Source organism: Schistocerca cancellata, chromosome 4 (assembly GCF_023864275.1).
Source record: "Schistocerca cancellata isolate TAMUIC-IGC-003103 chromosome 4, iqSchCanc2.1, whole genome shotgun sequence".
Lineage (NCBI taxonomy): Eukaryota > Metazoa > Arthropoda > Insecta > Orthoptera > Acrididae > Schistocerca > Schistocerca cancellata.
This window is the reverse complement of record NC_064629.1, coordinates 789232639-789254262: the sequence shown is the minus strand read 5'-3', so window position 1 is coordinate 789254262 and position 21624 is coordinate 789232639.

Sequence of the window (21624 nt, the reverse complement as noted above, 5' to 3'; positions counted from 1 at the left end):
TAATTGAGAGTTGTAGCATTCGCGGTAAGAATATAATATTTTCTAACAGTACTATGTAGATTACACAAATAGAAATTCTATACAAATGCATTGGCACGTTGCATATGAGTACGTGAAATACTATAGTTGCTTATGTGATGGGTCACAATTGTGAATGGATAAATAAATGTATAATAAATAACAACTGTAACTCATACTGTTATCATAGACGTCACTAACGCTTGATTTCAATTATTTACACCAATATTCGAAGCAAAAAAATTAACAGGGAAATAGACACTAAATTATCTTACTTTAGGATGTAATATAACAATCGGAATATAATTAATTACATTTATACCTACAGTAATGTAAATTTTTGATATCCGACATAGTTCACTACCAGTCAACAGTGATTTACGGACGGCAACTGTCTGCCAACAAAAGAAACATCACATGAATTTTTTTAAGTTCGTGCTGCCTTAACATATTTGTTAACCTGAATTTCAGAGTGTAGGTGAAAACTACAATCGTGGGAATTCTCTGGTATTCGTTATAATTCCCCGTAAGTTACATCCACTTGTTTAGGCTGGTGTTACCCTTTATTTGGTACCGATTGCGGACGAAGATAGACGCAATGAATGATCTGTACATCTTTGAAAGACGTACCTGCTCAACTTTAATATGAAGTGGAGATGGGTGAAATGAAGAAGCACTTTCCTAGGTCAACGTATGAGAGTGAAACGATCGAGGATAATATAAATAAGTTGCCAGCACAGCCCTCTTCAGTTCACACTAATACCATTGCAGGCAGTCGGGCAGATCTGCTTCGAAAATCTCTCAAATTAATTCAAGGAACAGCAGCTTGTTAAGGGGCGCTGCGGCGGGGCCCAATCTCAGAGCGCAGTCTCCAATTTCCATAGGCACCGTAATTTGTCTAAGCCTCATTACCGGCCCGCACATAATGAGCTGCGGCTAATTTATGTATATGAGCTGTCTGTACGAAGCACCTTTCCTTCGCACAACGGTACTAACTTTCTGCTGTCTGATCATCTGCCAGATAGAAATGGAAAATAGTCACACGCACATGTACAAAAAACAGAGTCAGGTAACGTCCTCTAATGCCTAATGCAGGTGCGCAGCTGCGAATTTACGGTCTTCTGCTGGACTTCTTTCAGCATGTACCAGACGGAGTTCTCACACGTTAGCTTACGCGGATGGCTTCGTAAGGTTTCTAATTAAAAGTTTCGTTTCGCAGTTAGTAAATTTCTCTCAAATTGCGCGTAAAGTTTTGCGAGTGTCTGCATTTGAAAAAGGATCCGTTATGCTACCGGATATTCGGATGCACTACTCCGTGTCAGAAAATTTAATTTATAAGCTGTACTACAAATTCGCGGTAAAATAAAACTCTTTAGAAGCAGGAAAATGTGGATGTTATTTCACACATTTAATTATAAAGATTGTTATTAGTTTTACGTGCGTTTGAGCAGTATGTCAGACTACAGCACTATTTCTCAGCGTGGTTTTGATTTTCTTACGTAAGAGAATGTAGTTACAACTGTACCACAACACCAGAGTGAAAAATTAATGAAAATCATCCACGAATTAAATCATTCTAAAACAGACTATCCTGCAGGTCGGCAATAACAACAATAAAATCTATCGTGTGGCTGTGAAATTGTTTAATAGCTTCTACGAATAGATCAGTACAGTTTTTTTTCTTGACGAAGAATGAAGTCATCGAAAGCCTTAATCATACTCAAGTAGAAGAGTGGGAACATGTTGCCAAAGAGAACCTTGTTCATAGAACAGCGTAGTAGTTATAGAAAAGTGATTTGTTATAAGCTGGACAGTAACCGAGAGAATGTTCATGGAACGCAGTGTGAAAAAGGACGTTCAGGCATAAGTCATGTTTATACTCCTATAGTTCGTACGGATGTAGGTGGAAATAAATAGGAATTTTTTTACAACCACTGTTTTCACAGTAAAAGTGAAAGGTAGTAAAGTAATCAAGCCAAATTACAAACTACTATAAATACTCAGTCAATTAAACGGCATGGATGGTGTTTTAAAAACAAGTTCTAAGATGAATATCAACAAAAGTAAAAGAAGGGTAATGAAATGTAGTTGAATTAAATCAGGCTATGATGAAGGAATTAGATCAGTAAATGAGGCAACAAAACTAAAGAATGAATTTCGCTTTCTGTGGCAGCAAAATAAATGCAGTCAGGAATCAGCAAGAAAAGTGTTTCTGAAAAGAGAACTATCTTAACATCCAATATAAATTTAACGGCTGTATAGTATTTTCTTAAGGTATTCGTGCGGAAGTGAAATGTGGAAGATGTACAATGCAGACAAGAAAAGAATAACGCTCTAGAATTGTGATGCTACAGAAGAATACTAAGGATGGTATGGATAGATCGCATTACTAATAATGAGGTACTGATTCAGAATGGGGATTAAAGAAACTTATGAGAAAATTTGACTGAAATCAGGGGTCGCTCATCTTTAAACATCAAGGATTATTTGATTTGGTAATGGCGGTAAGTTTGAAGGTAAAAATTGGCGGAGGAGGCCAAGGCAATAGTTATGAAGAGATGAAGAGGCCTGCAAAGAAAAAATGTTGTGGAGAGCTGCATCAAACCATTCTTCGGACCGACGTCCAAAACCACATCCGATATGAAAATCTTTCGCACGGCGTATGATGGACTTTTTAACGGTGTATTTAGTCCTCTTCTGCAGACGGGATTGAGGACCCATAATAACAAAAAATCTGGCTTCCACAGAATTAAAAGTAAACATAATGCGTAAAATGTGTAATGTCAAACCCGAATACTATGCCGTGGTAATTACGCTGGAATCTCCTTCTAGAAAAACGGAGCCCACGTACGACTCCTGCCATTGTTATTTCGATTTCTGTAAGTTACTTTAGATGAGATCCGTAACAGTTCTCGATCACGACTGATTCTACTAATTCTTTCCAAAAATAATCTACTTACTACCTGTAATATTGGTAATTTAATAGAGACGTGGCATTATGGCAACATATAATTGCTGTTAAAGCACTGCGTCAGTAAACAGTATATTTGAAATCAACTGATTCACTTCGAAACGAAATGTCATGACCATATTTTGTAGCACAGACCTTCGACTGCGAAGATGCTAGGGGGAATATACTTTGCGACATTGATGTGCTGAATGAGGCTGGATACTGACGTTTGGTTGTTTTCCTTAATTGCTTTTGTCGTCAGCAGATAAACGCGGGCCTCCTCTTGGAGGCAGCCGCCCCATCCCTATAAGGCTCCGTCTCGTGTGACACTTTATCTAAACCAGTTCTGGCCGCCGTTCTGTTCACCCTAAACGTTTTATCTTTTCCACTAAAATCAGTGATAAATAGCTACCGATCAAGAAGGGACTGATACTAAATGTCTGCCCTTTGTTTCTTTCACGGACGGGGGTGGTTTACACATATTGCCTCACCGATATTTTAGCTGAGGGCAAAAGAAACAAACCGGTTACTTCTTACGCGACTTTTTAAGACAGACGATTCAGTAAACTGGGGCCAGATAAAACTGTTCACACTAACGACCAACAAGTCTCAGGGGTTTAAATGATTTAGAATGATGTGTTCCAACACCCATGAATGCATATTTGAAGCAAATTTTTTGTCATACTGACTCTTGAAAGAAGTGAATCTAAGAGAAAATCTGTAATGAAAATGTATTTTATGGGTTGGTCAGAAACAGTCTCAAAATCATGAAGTCTGTTTCAGGATGTATTGTGCTAAGAAATAGATTTTGAGAGAAAATTCAAGCAGTTTGCCAGAAACAGGCTCGCTAAACGTGTACTTTGGTTTCCTCGACCCAAAAAGTCTTACCGTTTGCTCAAATAGACAAACTTTGTCGCTTCCGAAAAAGGCAAATTTTAACTGGTAATGATCATTTCAAGAAGTGGTAACCCACAGACCCATAGATGTCTTTGCATTACCGCGTTTTAGCGCGTCCCAGTGCTTTAATTTGCGCGCACAACGTCCGTGTTGGTTACTGTCGAAGCTAATTGAAACGGAAACTATCCATCGTATCGAAGTTTTTTCTTAACAGTTGTTTCTCAGCACAATCTACCCCGCACCACCGTTACAAGCTTTTCAGACTATTTCTGACCACATATTGAAACGAGGTTTCCGGCAAATGATAGTACGCTAAGCGACACGTACTTTTGTTGTATCGATCGAGGTACTGAAGCAAGTAAGACTTTTTAAATAGAATGATATACTTTTACAACAGCACCTGAAAGCGCTTAATAAGATGGGCACAGCGATGTAATGCTTGCTAACTTTGAAGCCGAAACTCTTTCCATAAGAATCCGAGAAATATTCAAAAACTGAAAGGGAAGTCGGCCAGAATAGTCTCTTGCGCAGAAAACGCTCTCATGCCAGGCTACGTTGTTGTATCAACCCTTTCGACTGTTTACACGTCTGCACTGCAGAACTAGCAGGAGATGTATCGTCTATCAGCTGGTCATATCTGCCCAACATTTCGTTGCATGCGGGCACGTATACCAATGAGTAGAAGTTAGACGCTACTTTTATACTGCGAATGTCAAATTCTGCCGAAGCGATATGGTGGTATATATGTCTATCATGACCCTCGCTGTCCATTGCACCAGGCACTCGCACAAATTACTAGGTCACTAGTGCGAAGTCCGCAGCTCGTGGTCGTGCGGTAGCGTTCCCGCTTCCAACGCCCGGGTTCCCGGGTTCGATTCCCGGCGGGGTCAGGGATTTTCTCTGCCTTGTGATGACTGGGTGTTGTGTGCTGTCCTTAGGTTAGTTAGGTTTAAGTAGTCCTAAGTTCTAGGGGACTGCTGACCATAGATGTTAAGTCCCATAGTGCTCAGAGCCATTTGAACCACTAGTGCGAAGAGACAGCTTTACCGTCAAAAAGAGGACGAAGACGTCAACTGACAGTACACATCAGCCCCCATGTCGGTACGAGACGTACTGTCAAGGAGTGCAGGATCAGCCAGATGAGTGTCATTCCCATCTTTCATCGACGTGAATTCCACCCTTGTCATCTGCCTCTACATCAGGCACTCGGAGGAAGTGATGTCGAACGTCGTATAGAGTTGTCGGTTTGTCTGGGAGACGCCAATACGTTTTTGCAGTGTGAGCTCTTTACCGAAGAAGCAACACTTACTAACCACAGTAATGTAAATTTACGTAATATGCACTACTGGGCAGCTGAAAATCCACGCTGGATTCGTCAGGTACAACACCAACAACCGTGGAGCGTAAACGGATGGTGCGACCTCATAGGAAATTCCACTGTGGGACCTTACCCCATCCGAAGGGTGTTAAATGCAAATACGTATGCACACTTCCTTAGAAACATTCTAAGTGTTTTCTAGTACAGTGCGGATAAGCGACAGTGTTTGTGGTTCCAACATGACAACTGTCCAGCTCACTCTTCCCTTGTTGCAATGCAAATGTTGAATGAAAAGTTACCTGACCGTTGGGTACACCGAAATGCTGCAGTAGCATGGCCGGCTAGGTCCCCGGGCATGATTGCTCTTGATTTCTGTCTGTGGGGAACACTGGATGAAGTAGTTAATTATGAAGTCCCAATTACGCCAGACAATATACAACACTGAATCGTCACAGCATGCAACGGAATATCATCCAGTGTATTTCCAGCTGTATATCTATCTCTCGAATGGTGATTGCATATGTGCCTTCAGCTGATGGTAAAGAAATTGAGCGCATGCTTAAGTGAAGTGCAAAACTTCTTTTTTGTAGTGAATAGGTCTGTTCATCACTACTAAGTATGAACTTTCTGTTTCGGATTCGAAAATCAAGCAGAAACGGGGAAGGTTTTAATGGAAAACCTTTACAAATCTGCAATAGCTGATCACATGTACTTTAACAGACACAGACTAAGTGACATCCATAACAGCGTAACTGTACTCCGTGCAGAAAACAACGGTACAAAACTTGATGTGCTAGAAATAAGCTTCAGAAAACTTGTTTTGTAAGTAATACGTCGCTCTTGCTAAATTCGCGTGTTAGTATATCTCACTATAATCGTGGGACATGGAAACGTAAGTGGTTTACGGGCACAAGAAATTGCCCTGTTTTCGAAATTATGCCTGGTGTATAACGTGACTTTAATTTTCAGGGAAACGCTGAACGTGAAATATTGAAAGATACGCTGGGCACTATATACTAATTCTTTCTGACAGAAAGGTTGTTTTACTTCCCGTGTATTTAGATGTGACTGAAATTTAGTTATTTCATTTGTGTTAAAGGCTACAAGCGCAGGGTCTTAGTAGCTATCGGTTTGTCGTGCGTTTAATGTAACTTCTGTAAGAATTAAAGCGTATTATAAAACAGCTGCTGTTTTTACATAATTTCGGAGGTATTCTTGTTCGTGGCAACAGACAAATATGGTACTCTACAACAGCACACAGGAAGTAAAATAAGTTACTGTCATTTCTATCTGTAAAATGATATTTTGCAATGTGCTGCGGATTGATTTCACCAAAAATGTCATTTTCAAGCGAGCATCTCGTTATTAGTTATTGCGTCGTGTCTAGCCATTTCATATATATTTCAGATCTCAAATGGTATAATCCACTCCAGTGAACTGGCTGCTCTCAACCTTAGAGAGGACGTTAACCAATGTCAGAACCTACCAAAAATAGAAGGCCCATGGGTGAACTAGAGAAAATATAAATATATGAGTTCTCCATAAAACACATTAGTAGATGCATAGGGCAGTTATGAATACAGATACTCCAAGATCGTATCTTAAAGTCAATTGCAGTGTCACGCTACACTTCTGGTATCAGGCTACACATTTGTGTTACATATATTCAGTGTCACCCCCTGCCCTAGTCGTCCACCCTCCCACCAAGTAATATGTTAATTTATCAAGGTTATATAGAGGAAACCCCATGCTACGCACACACCTTAGGCAATTGAGTGTGCGATATTCAAGGTCGTCCAGGGGAAGAGATCATGACGTAACTCGATACCAGTCACCTGATATAAAAATGGTGAGGGCCTCCACTGAATGTGACCTGATCCCATTGGAGTGTAGTGTGACTGCAACGTTTGCTCCGATATGCCGATTACCCTCTTGATATCCCTTACATGGGGCTAGAGCAGCCATGAGGCAAAAGTTAGCTGAATGGGTGCCAAAGTCTCTGACAGACACAATTTAAATGTGCTCACCAAAGATGCGTGGGTGGCACTGAGGGTTTTTCCGAACTGAGACGTCTTAGAGATACTTTGCCGTTTTATTCACGCACATGTGAATGTTGCACCCCTCCGTATTCATGTCACAGGAGAGTATGAAACAGGACGGTTGAAGAATCATAAATACCCTTCGCTGCTTCAGATTTCGCTGAATGGTTTTGAACGGTACCTAATGGATCCACCTTGTATTTGTGTTTCGCATCCACCACTGCCCACCGCGAGGTTGAATGCCTCATGACGGTGTTGCGGGCATAGGATGCAGTAAGTAAAGAATGTAAGCGGAAGAGAGACGAATGGGCAGTTATTACAGCAAAGGTACGGGACGCAAATGAGGAAATCCACTAAGATAAGCGGTTTTGGCAAAGGGCACATTGGTTTGGCGCTGCGGTTGGAAACGTGAATCTCTGAATCGGCGAATCCGGTTGGCTGTTTGCTTACTGCTGTCGTGACCACCTGTGGAAAGTGGTTGAACGATGGTGGAATAACGCGTAGACTGTATGGTACTGGACATCTACGTCTCATCACAAAACGTAGAGGTCTCAGGGTCCTCCTTTGTATGACCCTGGACAGGCAGCGATCTGTGGAGACCTAATCACAGAGTACAGTGCTAGTGCAGGCACACGTGTTTCGGAATATACCGTTCAAAGGCCATTGTTGAACATCCAGGTCCACATCACCGACCCCCTGTTCCTGTGTTGACCCTGCGACATCGTCAGTTACGATTGCAGTGGGCACTCTATCACTGAGCCTGCACCGTGGATCAATAAAAACTTGTCGCCTGTCGAATGGATCGCTTTTCTTGTTATACTACGTCGATGTAGACGAATAGTTGCCTGGAATATTTTTTGGAAATTTGTGGTAAGGTCTTATGGGACCAAACTACTGAGGTCATCGGTCCATGTACCTACATGCTACTTAATCCAACTCAAACTAACTTACGCTATGGGCAACACACACACTCATGCCCGAGGGAGGACTCGAAGCACCGACGGGGGCAGCCGCACGGACCGTGAAAAGGCACCTCAGCTGCCTGAAACGAGCACCGCGCCACAGATGCAGGTTGGTGAGAGCAGAATTATGATGTGCGGTGCATTGAATTCGGCTTCTAAGGGTCCTATGGTAGTGCTCGAAGATACCTGGCCGGCCGAAGTGGCCGTGCGGTTAAAGGCGCTGCAGTCTGGAACCGCAAGACCGCTACGGTCGCAGGTTCGAATCCTGCCTCGGGCATGGATGTTTGTGATGTCCTTAGGTTAGTTAGGTTTAACTAGTTCTAAGTTCTAGGGGACTAATGACCTCAGAAGTTGAGTCCCATAGTGCTCAGAGCCAAGACACCATGACAGCAATGAACTGCCGGCCCCTGTGGCCGAGCGGTTCTAGGCGCCTCAGTCTGGAACCGCGCTGCTGCTACGGTCGCAGGTTCGAATCCTGCCTCGGGCATGGATGTGTGTGATGTCCTTAGGTTAGTTAGGTTTAAATAGTTATAAGTATAGGGGACTGATGATCTCAGATGTTAAGTCCCATAGTGCTCTGAGCCATTTGAACCATTTTTAAAAGCAATGAACTTCGTGAACATTATTGCGGACCACCTGCATGCCTTCATGGTTTAAATCTTCTGTAAAAGCGATAAAATCTTCCAGGAGGACAACTCTTCACGATACAAGGCCAGAATCATGCTGCTATTGTTTGAGGAGCACGATAGTGAATTCACATTGGTGCCTAAGCCACCAAATGCCCCTGATCTGTACCTAATGGATTACACATCGGGCGCCAGCTGCCTGCCCACAAACCTCCGTCCCGTAATTTGAAGGAATTTAGTGACATGCTAGTAGATATCTGGTGCCGCATACCCCTGGAAACCCAGAAAGTGGTTCCAAGCAGATTCGCTGCTGTATTGTGTTTGAAACTTGGACCAACACGCTACTAAACAGTTGGTCATAATATTTGGCTCATTGTGGAATGTACAACATTTGCACACATAGACATGCTGTTCTATCAAATGCCTAGTACACAATATACAGTATATACACAGCATACCCACACATAGTGTGCAATCACGCATGCATACTGATACACATACAACTATGAAAAATGGTTCACCCATCTACTCAGCACACAGTCGCACATACGTCCATTATTTGCAAATAAATAAATACAAAGCCACACACTCTCTCACTCAGTGAATAGTGTGAGGACGGGAGATTGCTGATACTGTCCCACAAGTTTACACTACACATTTACTCGCTTGTCGGCAGCACTCTTTAATGTCTCCTTAACGCGCTGCTACCTCTGTACTATGTTTGTTTTTTACCATTACTGCTAGATAGCATGTGCTTACTTTAAGGCATGCTCTGCCTCCACTATTTCTCCTGTTAGCAGACAGCCTCTTATACGTTGGCAGCTGTTGTAATGAAACTAATGCAAAAAAAGTATTACTGATGGTATAAAGATTAATAAAGATACTTGTATCATTACAAGTGTTTACAACAATATGCTCCTTCAACCAGTAACGTTGTTTGAAAGAGATGCCACAGGTGATACTACGAAGTTCCATTTCCTTCCTGAGTCCATACTGGGGATTTCTGTAACGAAATATACGCTTTTGACCCATACATAGTGTCCTTCTACGTGTTTCAGGCCCTGACCTGCTATTCTAAAAAGTAGGGAAATTCAACTACTTTATGCTTTACTTCTTCGTTCTGCATGGTGTGCTCATGGTGACAGTCGTCTTCTGGAACGCTACCATCAACATCCAGGTTGTATACGTGAATCGAGTTTTGGTAGGTCCTGCAGTTTTATGGGAACTGGGATACCTTACAAATTTTAATGCTCCAAGACTTCAGATATTTCGTATTTTCTTGCACACTTAGTGTGTTTTGACTACTTTCTATGAGAATCTATAAGCGACCATGCAAAGAAATATACATTCCTCTCCTGAAGATTCTGGACATTAATGCGTGCCTGTTTAGCAACAATGCCTTTCGGAAGAGGGATGAAACTGCACCCCCCCCACCCCTACCCCCAGGAAGTGGATCAATGACATGCGAATATGTATCGAGGTGGAGTACACAACTGAGCGTTTTCCCAGACCACATCCCGTGTGTGTCAGAGAAATGGTCCAGTGTGATGCCTTTGGTTAAAAGTTCTGGCAAAAATGTTCAACTCGAGGAGGTGTAATGTCTGAACAGTCACTGGAAGGTACACTGGACTGCTCGACACCTCAACAAGTTTGCATCCTGGTCCCATATACGCAAATAATCTGTAGGAAGTGTGTATTAACCGACCATGAGGTATGAATGTGTCGCGATACTACACTCGTCATTGATTGTGCTGTTAGGTAGAATATTTACTGGTTGTTCTGACCTGTAAACTTTCTCATTATTATTATTATTATTATCCACACCTTGACTAATAGAGCTGGTTAAAGTCTACTTAGTGTTTTGTCACCTTCATCTTTGTTTTTAATGCATTAATTTTTCCACGTAAGTCAATTTTTTTATACATTGTTTTATAATTGTATTCAGATCATCAATGTCAAATGAGCCAGGAGCAAGCACCACAACTTGGCCACCTCCTAGATGAAGTTTATTGAATGCCTCAGTGAAGGTTGGAATGCTGTTATAAGTTTCCAGACCAGTCAGTGCAATACCTCATTCACCCCTACTCAGTTCTATTGGGAGAAAAGCAGTTGGCGCTTAATACAGATAAACACTCTCTTAAAGTCAGAGCATACGGTATCGCATCTAAGTCTCAATTGATGTGTTGATGTGCATTCTGCTAGCTTTTACGCATTCGTCACGAGGAGCATTAGACAGCAAAGACCACAGAGGTATGAATCGAAATCTTGGTAGGCTTGAAAATTATAGAACACATAGCTGTTGGCGAAGTAGTGGCATAATTATTGTGGCAGGCATAAATCCGAGTATGAGTCAAAGTAGAACATGTTATTCTGTTTTCAGTTAACATATGCAACCCAGTACATTCCAGGGCCTCCTGAAAAACTAAACTCTTCACGAATCGGCCATGGAGGCCCGACGGTACCACCGGCCGCCATGTCATCCTCAGCCCACAGGCGTCACTGGATGCGGATATGGAGGGGCATGTGGTCAGCACACCGCTCTCCCGGCCGTATGTCAGTTTCCGAGACAGTAGATGCTACTTCTCTATCAAGTAGCTCGTCAGTTTGTCTCACAAGGGCTGAGGGCACCCCGCTTGCCAATAGTGCTCGGCAGACCGGATGATCAACCATCCAAGTACTAGCCCAGCCCGACAGTGCTCAACTTCAGTGATCTGACGGGAACCGGTGTTCCCACTGCGGCAAGGTCCAAGGCCTCTTACAACGTCGAAATTTACTATCCCACATTCCCTGTATTTACATATCGCATTCCGCGAAGTGTTCTCCATAAACATTCCATTAAATCTAGGTATTTTGAATTTCTTGATGAATTTAAGCAGATCTGTGTTGGTAAGCAATCTGTCCACTAGTATACCTAAAGGACTTTTTTTTTAAAAGGAACAGTCGAAGTCCTTCCGTGTATTGTTTTATATACAGTCCTTTACTGATAGCGACCGCTCCATCAACTTATTGCCCATTTCTGATTCCTAACTTACTCATGAGCATTTTGTGCATTCTTTGCTGTTTGGGCTGTTGCAGCAGATCCCACTGTAAGTGACCAAACTACTGACAGCCCTTCTAATGTTGGAAGTAGAAACATGATAATTCCAGCAGATGGCTTAGGTATTGGCAGAATCCTAGGCTATTTGACAAGCTTTATCTTCTTTTTACAGATTTCTTCTTCTTCTTCAAGGCACCTTTTACCGCTATAACCGATGATTGGATACAGTTTTTTTAAACATCCTATAGGTTTCTCTTTTAGTGTATCACGAGCTGCGTTCGTACTTTGCTTGAGATTTATTCCAGTACCAAATCCAATGTTGTTACAAATTGCATTATCAATTGCAAATGCAGAAGTACAGTGTCCTATGAATCAGTCCCTTCTTCGACGTACACTCCTGGAAATGGAAAAAAGAACACATTGACACCGGTGTGTCAGACCCACCATACTTGCTCCGGACACTGCGAGAGGGCTGTACAAGCAATGATCACACGCACGGCACAGCGGACACACCAGGAACCGCGGTGTTGGCCGTCGAATGGCGCTAGCTGCGCAGCATTTGTGCACCGCCGCCGTCAGTGTCAGCCAGTTTGCCGTGGCATACGGAGCTCCATCGCAGTCTTTAACACTGGTAGCATGCCGCGACAGCGTGGACGTGAACCGTATGTGCAGTTGACGGACTTTGAGCGAGGGCGTATAGTGGGCATGCGGGAGGCCGGGTGGACGTACCGCCGAATTGCTCAACACGTGGGGCGTGAGGTCTCCACAGTACATCGATGTTGTCGCCAGTGGTCGGCGGAAGGTGCACGTGCCCGTCGACCTGGGACCGGACCGCAGCGACGCACGGATGCACGCCAAGACCGTAGGATCCTACGCAGTGCCGTAGGGGACCGCACCGCCACTTCCCAGCAAATTAGGGACACTGTTGCTCCTGGGGTATCGGCGAGGACCATTCGCAACCGTCTCCATGAAGCTGGGCTACGGTCCCGCACACCGTTAGGCCGTCTTCCGCTCACGCCCCAACATCGTGCAGCCCGCCTCCAGTGGTGTCGCGACAGGCGTGAATGGAGGGACGAATGGAGACGTGTCGTCTTCAGCGATGAGAGTCGCTTCTGCCTTGGTGCCAATGATGGTCGTATGCGTGTTTGGCGCCGTGCAGGTGAGCGCCACAATCAGGCATACGACCGAGGCACACAGGGCCAACACCCGGCATCATGGTGTGGGGAGCGATCTCCTACACTGGCCGTACACCACTGGTGATCGTCGAGGGGACACTGAATAGTGCACGGTACATCCAAACCGTCATCGAACCCATCGTTCTACCATTCCTAGACCGGCAAGGGAACTTGCTGTTCCAACAGGACAATGCACGTTCGCATTTATCCCGTGCCACCCAATGTGCTCTAGAAGGTGTAAGTCAACTACCCTGGCCAGCAAGATCTCCGGATCTGTCCCCCATTGAGCATGTTTGGGACTGGATGAAGCGTCGTCTCACGCGGTCTGCACGTCCAGCGCGAACGCTGGTCCAACTGAGGCGCCAGGTGGAAATGGCACGGCAAGCCGTTCCACAGGACTACATCCAGCATCTCTACGATCGTCTCCATGGGAGGACTGCAGCCTGCATTGCTGCGAAAGGTGGATATACACTGTACTAGTGCCGACATTGTGCATGCTCTGTTGCCTGTGTCTATGTGCCTGTGGTTCTGTCAGTGTGATCATGTGATGTATCTGACCCCAGGAATGTGTCAATAAAGTTTCCCCTTCCTGGGACAATGAATTCACGGTGTTCTTATTTCAATTTCCAGGAGTGTATTTTCTGAGCTTAATCAACTAAAATTAGATCTGCAGTGTGACGTTCTACCAAACCTTGATTTGCAGCGTACGCTAAATCATGCTCTTTGAGACCTTTGTCGAGGAGATTAATCCCATTATCACCACGAGCCAGGTGCCGGTTTAGCTTTGTTCCAGCCGAAGAGAAGTTTTACCAAGGATTATGATGTTCAACTGGCTGTTTACTGAAAACATCACTGCCACCTCTGATGTGCTTGCTAGCACTCATGTTACTGCATAGGCTAAGGTTTGCGAGCCCTGTTGTATATCATATCGTGTGAGGTCATCCAACTGTTTTGTAATGATGGAATGCCAAGACAACTGGCTAAAGCCCTGTTCCCATGACATCTTATTATATATTCCTCTGTGTAAAAACTCCCAGTATTTTCCTCAACTTCATTATCCCTTATGATGTAAGTTGTCAGGTTTGTCTGTTACACTCCGCACACTATAAATGCAAGATAAGACCTCTCAGTCACCGTTTTGTATTTTGAAATATGCAGCAGGTCACCGACATTGAACTTATGACTGCGTGTATCCACCATCTTAATATAATTGTATGCTGCACTTAGAAGTCTCCTGATACTTACATTAATAGATCCCATCTTAATCGTAAAATGTTCAGCTCAGTTTTACTCTCCGAGAATATCTAGCCATGTGTATGAACCACGCAAATTAAATTGTTTACGCATACCTGTTTTAAAAAAGGGTTGAGTAGTGGTTTATTAAGCATTGCTCCATTACTAACTGGAAATACTTATACTAATATTCATACCTGTGGTCAGTTTGCGAGTTGTCATGACACCGATTTGACCCAGTCTGTGGCAATTGTTCAAACACTTGCACAACTATCTACGATCAATACAATATACTAAAAGTTTCTATTCGATTCTGAATATTCTCTCACATCCACAAGATCGGCCTGCCACAAAACATCGAAAGTACGTGTTATGCACTGGAACGTTTTGCAAGCAGACCTGTGGAGTTCATTAACCACAATCTCCATTGTTCAATAACACTTCTTTCTCAAAGCTCTGAAATTATTGGTATTATTACATTTGTGGGAGCTGTAGTATCGTAATACAGAAACTACAGAAGTATTGTTTTCAACTTTTCAAGCTGAGTGCCGTTGCCTTCACTATGCACACCACTTAACGCTAGTGTGGTAATGTTAACGTATATCTTCCTGGTTGTGCATTTAATTGACCTCTTGGAGTGTTGATTGACGTATGTGCATCAGTTATATGTAATATTTTAACATATGATCTCTTCCATTTTAGCAAATACTTTTTGGGGTTCAAAGCTTTTAGGGGTATTAGTTCCACTGAAATGGGTGTCTGCTGAAGCTCCATGTCTCCTGCGTGTAAGGTGACATTCGTTAACATATAGGTAACTTTCCCAGCATATATGGATGATCTAGACTGACACCATATGTCGTATCTAATTCGCTAACACTGTGACAGTTGATGATATCACTGAAAGTATATCCTTCTTCTTCTTTGACCTCTTTTTCTACCAGCATCCAGCGCTACATGTGAGAGCTGTTTAATTTTTCTGTTACAGTTCTAAGTTTTTCACAGAGAGACTGTTCATGCTCCAGGTATCCCAGTTTTAAGGGTCATAGTTTGCGACGCATAGCTTTTCGTGCCTCTATGACTCTGCGTTTGGTCGACATGCTGCTGCATATTAAATAGACTTGGCGATCGTACGCGTCTTATATACTCTGGTGATGGGTTGCTCACTTTCTTAATTCTTCTATCTCAAATTCATATCAGTGAACTTTTTCATTAATTTCCCCCATACAATTCGTCTTTCAAAGTTATTCGCTTGATAAATCCATTCAGTTTCATTAATAGTGCATTTATAATTCTGTTGACTTCTTCAATGTTTTCCTCCTATATGTTTTACTTCGCTGGGTTCTGTCGTTCAAATGCTTCACCTTAGATTCACGTTTCGTGACTGTTGCCTTGATGGTGCTATCCAATCCCATTAACCTTATGCTGTAGCTATTTCACCTTACTGGATTCTGTTATTTAGCTAAGAGCCAGCTTCCGTTGCTGCTGATTTGATAATGCTATCCAACTCCGTTAATCTTATGCTGATTGCTTGATCACTTGGCTAGATTGTATCATTCATCTGAGATTCACCTTTCGCAGCTGCTGTCTTGACACCACTATACAGTTCCGTTAATCTTGCTTTCTTTGCCTCAATTCTGTGTTTCTTTTAATATTTTATTCAGTGCTGTAATCTTATTTTATTTCCCTCTAATTGATACGAAACGGAAAACTTCACAAACTCATTGTCTGTTTGTGATGATTACTTGCCCTTCCATTCTCTTTATATTTCTCCTAATTGAGAGCAGCCTTACAAATGCCAGGTGAATAGAAAGTTGGTCACATTTTCCTCCATTTTTACAGTTCTGCAACTAGAAGATCAGGGCTGCATTGTACTGTTGGAACATTAACAAACCACAAGTATAACCGAATAAATAATATTTGTCAAGAACACAGTTAATATGTACATTATTATTCAATACTTACTATCTCATCTAATACTCACATTCCTCATACGCCTGTGGGTGGTTAGTGGTCAGTAATGGCATTTCATTCTGTAGGTACAAAGATCAGGTCTTGAAGGAGGAGGGGGCTTTGGCAGCTGGATTCATAATATAATACGGGGGCGGGGGAGGGCGGGAGGGGAGATCTCATTTGCTATTGGTCCTGCATTTGTACTGATCCAGGAGGATGAGTTGTGAAGAGGAAATGGGAGGGGTGGGATGGGGAGCAGACGAGGGGAGGGAAGGGGAGGGGGTGACCTTGATCAATTCTCCAGAGAGGGGAGTGTGGGGTGACCCTAGTGTGTACCCTGACGCCAGAAGTGCAACGTGGTACCAGAAATGACAGGTCATGCATGTCTATTCACATTGACTACATTTGAACAAAAAAAAAAGCGAAAGTAGGTCGGTGAATGTAGATACTTTTTCTGTATGATATCTGACCATGTTATGTGATGGTAATAATTAACGCATTAACAAATTTCAAGAAATTTTTTCTTGATGATTGTGCCTGTTGTGAGTACATGTCTTGAAAGGACATTGTAAGTAAGACAACAGTATCACTGTATAAAATATTTATTGATTATTAGGACACTCGTTCGGAAGATTTCAATTTTCAAGTACGTCTACTTTGTCCTGACATAAACATAACATCTGGTGCGACTGCATCTGATGACTGTTCTCATAATTCACGTGAAATTGTAAAATATTGATTTCAAGTCGATTTTTTGCTGTTTTAAAAAGTGTCGTAGTGATTTGATATAATATTGTACATATTTCCTGTGATTTTTGACAGTTCACATCATAGATGTTTTCGATATACATAGTCAATACCTGTCATTAAGTATCGTGCTACTCACATACAATACGAACCGAGACTAGTAGAAGCAATTTCTTTATGTTGAGACGTGGTACCCTTACAGAACATGCTTGATTTGTGTCCTCAACTAACGCCCCAATGTAGATGGGATAAACAGATTCGAAACTCCGTTTCAGTATCTCGAATCGGCATAAAAACATAAAATTAGGGTCAGTGACGGAAACATGAATTTTCTGTAAAGCAGTCTCTCCCTTCTTAATGTTGATTATATATCTTTCTTATTAATCTGATGTTACCTTATGGAGCACATTTCGTGTAGAGAGCGGATATTCACTGCCAAACTGATATATAGCTACTAAATTTCAAGATGAACAATTCGTGATAGACAGAGTTCACAGTCGGCTCGTCTTTCGATGAGTAATTTTTCATACAATACCCGGTAAACTGTCTATATCTAATTATCTACATACGTGTGACGGTTTCCCGTCTAATAAAAGTTTCCTAACAATTATTGTCTTCACAAATGGCACGACCATTTGAGTATGTACGTATGGCAATCGTCCTTCGGTGGGTTAAAATATGTGGTAGTATAATATTCGATTAAAATTATTACTTACGCCTTACAGACCTACAGTACAGAGTAATAGCTAACTGTCATATGGCTTTATTGACGCGGTGTTGCTTTAGAAATATTTTTGTCCCTTATTTAAAAGCAGAAGACAGAATTTCCAAGACTCAATGGTCACTAAAAGAATTTGTGCAGATATACAAGGACATTCGCACTATACAATAATGTTTTTAAGGTAAAGATACTGAAACGCTAGTGTAAATTACGCATTTATCATTTATACTATATGAAGTAATGAAATCAAATAAAGCAAGACAGGTTTTATTCATAAGGTACAATAGAATAAATATTTCGTCAGAGACGAGCGCTAATGTTGTTTTGTGGTTTGAATAATTATAATAATGTTTTGGAACGAGCTGGACTGTTCCTTACATTTCGTCCGTAGAACACTGTCAGTCATTTTATACGCTGCTTGTGAATCTCAGTATTTGTGCTTTACTTTCTTTTGATATCCTGTCGTGTGTGACAAAGATGTGCAGGAAAATATTAATACGTAGTACTATAAACTGCTAACAAGAGATTTGAAAAAATAAAATGACATAGTTTCTGACTGTCACGTGTTCTTCAGATGATTATAAGCTTCTTACTCCCTAAGCGTTATTATTCACCATTGGGCATAGTCCAAGATTTAGACAGTTGTCGTTGAGTATCCAAAAGAAATGAACCTACGGAAAATAGAGTGTCCATTACGACACTAGTGTAACATTCAGTGTCAGCGTGAATCACCTCCGTCAGTATACGGGACGAGCATGTAAGACGTGAGTTATTGTGGTGCGTTGGAATCATTACTGAAGCTTTATTATAGTCGCATAAAGCGGAAAAAAAATTAGGGTTGGATGAAGATTAGGTTACAAATGCAATTTTTGTTACAACAAATAAGTACCAACACAGAGAGAATGGAAAAAAATGGGACCAAGTCTGCAGTTCAACCAGTTACTTAACGGCAACAATTGTGGTCTAAAAAGAGCAGAAGAATGCCCCTGGAGCCTCATGAAAGATTGATTGCAGTACACGGGACATGGCTTCGCATGCAATCCGAAGTAGTGAGAGAAGAATTTCAAATGAAAGACAATATGGAGTAAGGCCTGGGACGGCCCATTACCGGCGTACACGGACCACCAAGGCGTGTGCTGCGTTAATTACGGCGCGAGCATGGCGGGGTCCTGAGACTGCGTCTCCCAGCCTCTCTCCAACTGCGACAGCCACGTTCCTTGTTCGCCAAGACTTCTGAATAAGCAACACTATCTCGTCCGTAATGTCAGTCCCATGACTTACTAAAAAAATCTATTGATAATATTAAGACACGCTTTTGTTCTATCCGTAAACGAGTTTCGATGGTTATACCGTCATAATCGAGTGGTTCCGTTGTCGTTTACATCTTGAACTATGTGAGTTGTGTACGTAAGTGATTATTACGACAGATAAATTAAAAATGTAATGAGCACCCTCACGTTTACGATGAAATTAAATCATTACTTAAAGAAATTTTTCAGTCTTCGTTTCGAAAACTTCTTATTTGCCAACATTGCTAGGAAGAATACGACGATAACTGGTTGCGACTAGTTAGATGGCCATCTGTAGATGTCAAAGTATACAGGAAGCTACAGGCCTATATTCATAATATAAAGAATAGACGAAGTTAATCGCTCTATAATGCTTGTGAGGCTACACACCAGATAATTGAAATGAATGTCTACAACGGTTACTAAAGTGCTGCTCTCTGTCACAAACAACTCTAGAGGAATGTCAAATACTTATCACCTACGCCATCCATTGGCACTAGTTATAGGTGCCACTTTCATAATTTTACGTACAAAATACTGTAATGTGCTCTCTACCTAAATTGAAACTACCGAATATATACTTTTATTTATTACTTTTTTCACGCTGTAAAAGTATCCTACGTTTACCGAACTGTCACCTTGTGGCAACTTTAGTGAATCAAATGTCGGTGCACACAGTACCGGTCAGCCCGCCTATCGCCTTCAGTTGGACAGGTTCTTTCGATATCGTCAACAGACGAGATGGCTAGCTATGGTGCCTCATATCATTATGACGTATCTGTTATACCGCAAAAGGTAATGGTGCATGACGCATACTTTAACTACACATTTTGAGATTAGTGTAATCTAAAAATCTCTTTGTACACAGCTCTCAACCGATGACTTTGGATTATTTCCGTGTATGCTACGGAATTATTCAACACAGGACTGTGACGAAGTGTGTCCCTTTAACAGGAGACGTGGACACTGCTCTCTGTTATGTGGTATGTACCCTTACAACTGTTATGGAACCATTAATATCTCGTCTTTTCTTTATATCGTTTATTCAGATCTGATGAAGGCCATCTAACTCGTAGAAACTAATAATCATTGTATCCGTTCTTACGCTCCTGACAAATAAAAAGCTTTCCAAAAAAAGACTGAAACACTATATTTAAAGATCTCCTCCCGCAACACTGCAATGCTAGGTAATTAATATACAAGACGGATAAAAAAATAAACTGCATCTCTCTGTTGGTATCGATGACACTGGAAACAGAGTAGAGGCTCCGATTAAACAAGCTTTTACTGATTTTGAAGCAGAAGCACAGAATGCAACTGTTTACTGTACTAATGTTCACTACTGTTTAAAAAAAAACAGTGCTAGAGACTAGCGTCTACATTTTCTCTTGGATGAGTAGTTTGCACATTTTTGGTCCAGTATGTCTACTCCACCATTGGTGCTGTTGTAGAAGGACACAATTTCCAGTTTCTCTGTCACTTCATCCACTCTTTTTGAGATGTGCGTACTGGGTAATAGTATTACAAATTTGTTCTTCCTAGGGACTACTGACAACAGAGTAATTTTACCACTGGATCCCCAAAGAGAAGAACCAACAGCGCTATTCTTAGAAAGCAGTTGGTATTTCTGGTTTATTTATATTTAGTGTACTTACATATGTTGAGCCCTTGCCTTAAAGTTCTCTGATCAGATCTACAGAGGAAAATCAATTGTCAGCAGTAACAATTTTGTAACTATTTAAAAATGGCTGGACTAATCGAAGAGTTGATTGCGTAGGAACACCAAGTACTTTTTCTTCATTGTTCAGTTCAGCACCGTCAAAACCCTTGCCAGCATATCTGTAGGTATTATATAACTATGGTGTGCGTACATCTGTCAGTCAAGATTTTTATTCGACACTTGGCAGGCCTTTTAGGCAAATACCCTTTGAAGCCGCATCTGCCACGAAATTGTATGAACATTTCATCTACGGAGGTATATTCTCCAAGGAGTACAGTTTCTGACAATTACAGATGAATTTGGAGAAATATTCCGAAATTGGTGCCAATTTGTCTTCCTTCTTCCGTATTTCTCTTGTTTCAGGGTCACAAAATCACCAACAGAGTAACAAGAGTTGAATCCGATTTACTGACATTGCGGCCCTAAATATAGTTCTTTCAATGTAGTTATTAGAGAACAGTGATAGCATACCATCGTGTCCAGACTTAAACAGATGGATGTTAGCATACAAATTGCGGTAAGTGCTTTTGTTTCATACAGCTAAGTAGATTTGTGGTTTCTTTGCTGATGTACTTCAGTCCTGTTTCTGGACTGTTCCACTTTAAGTGTCTCATTTCCTAATATGATTCCCTTAGCATCACCTGATTTAATTCTACTACATTCGATTATCTTGTGGTCAAATACAAGTTACCAAATTTTTCTGTCAGCCATCCTCATTAAGCATGGAAGTGGTGGAATGCTCCAGAGACAGCTTGGGAAATGTCATTCATAAATTCTCCGATAACGCCAGAATGATAGCGAAAGATTCCAGTCTTTCATCCGTGAACTAGGTGAGGCATGTTTTTAGAACGGCACAATAATTATTAATTTTTGCACTGTACTAAATGTACTTTTAGAAAGTGATTTTGTGCAGTTGGTGAAATAATTACACTGCCCAAACGG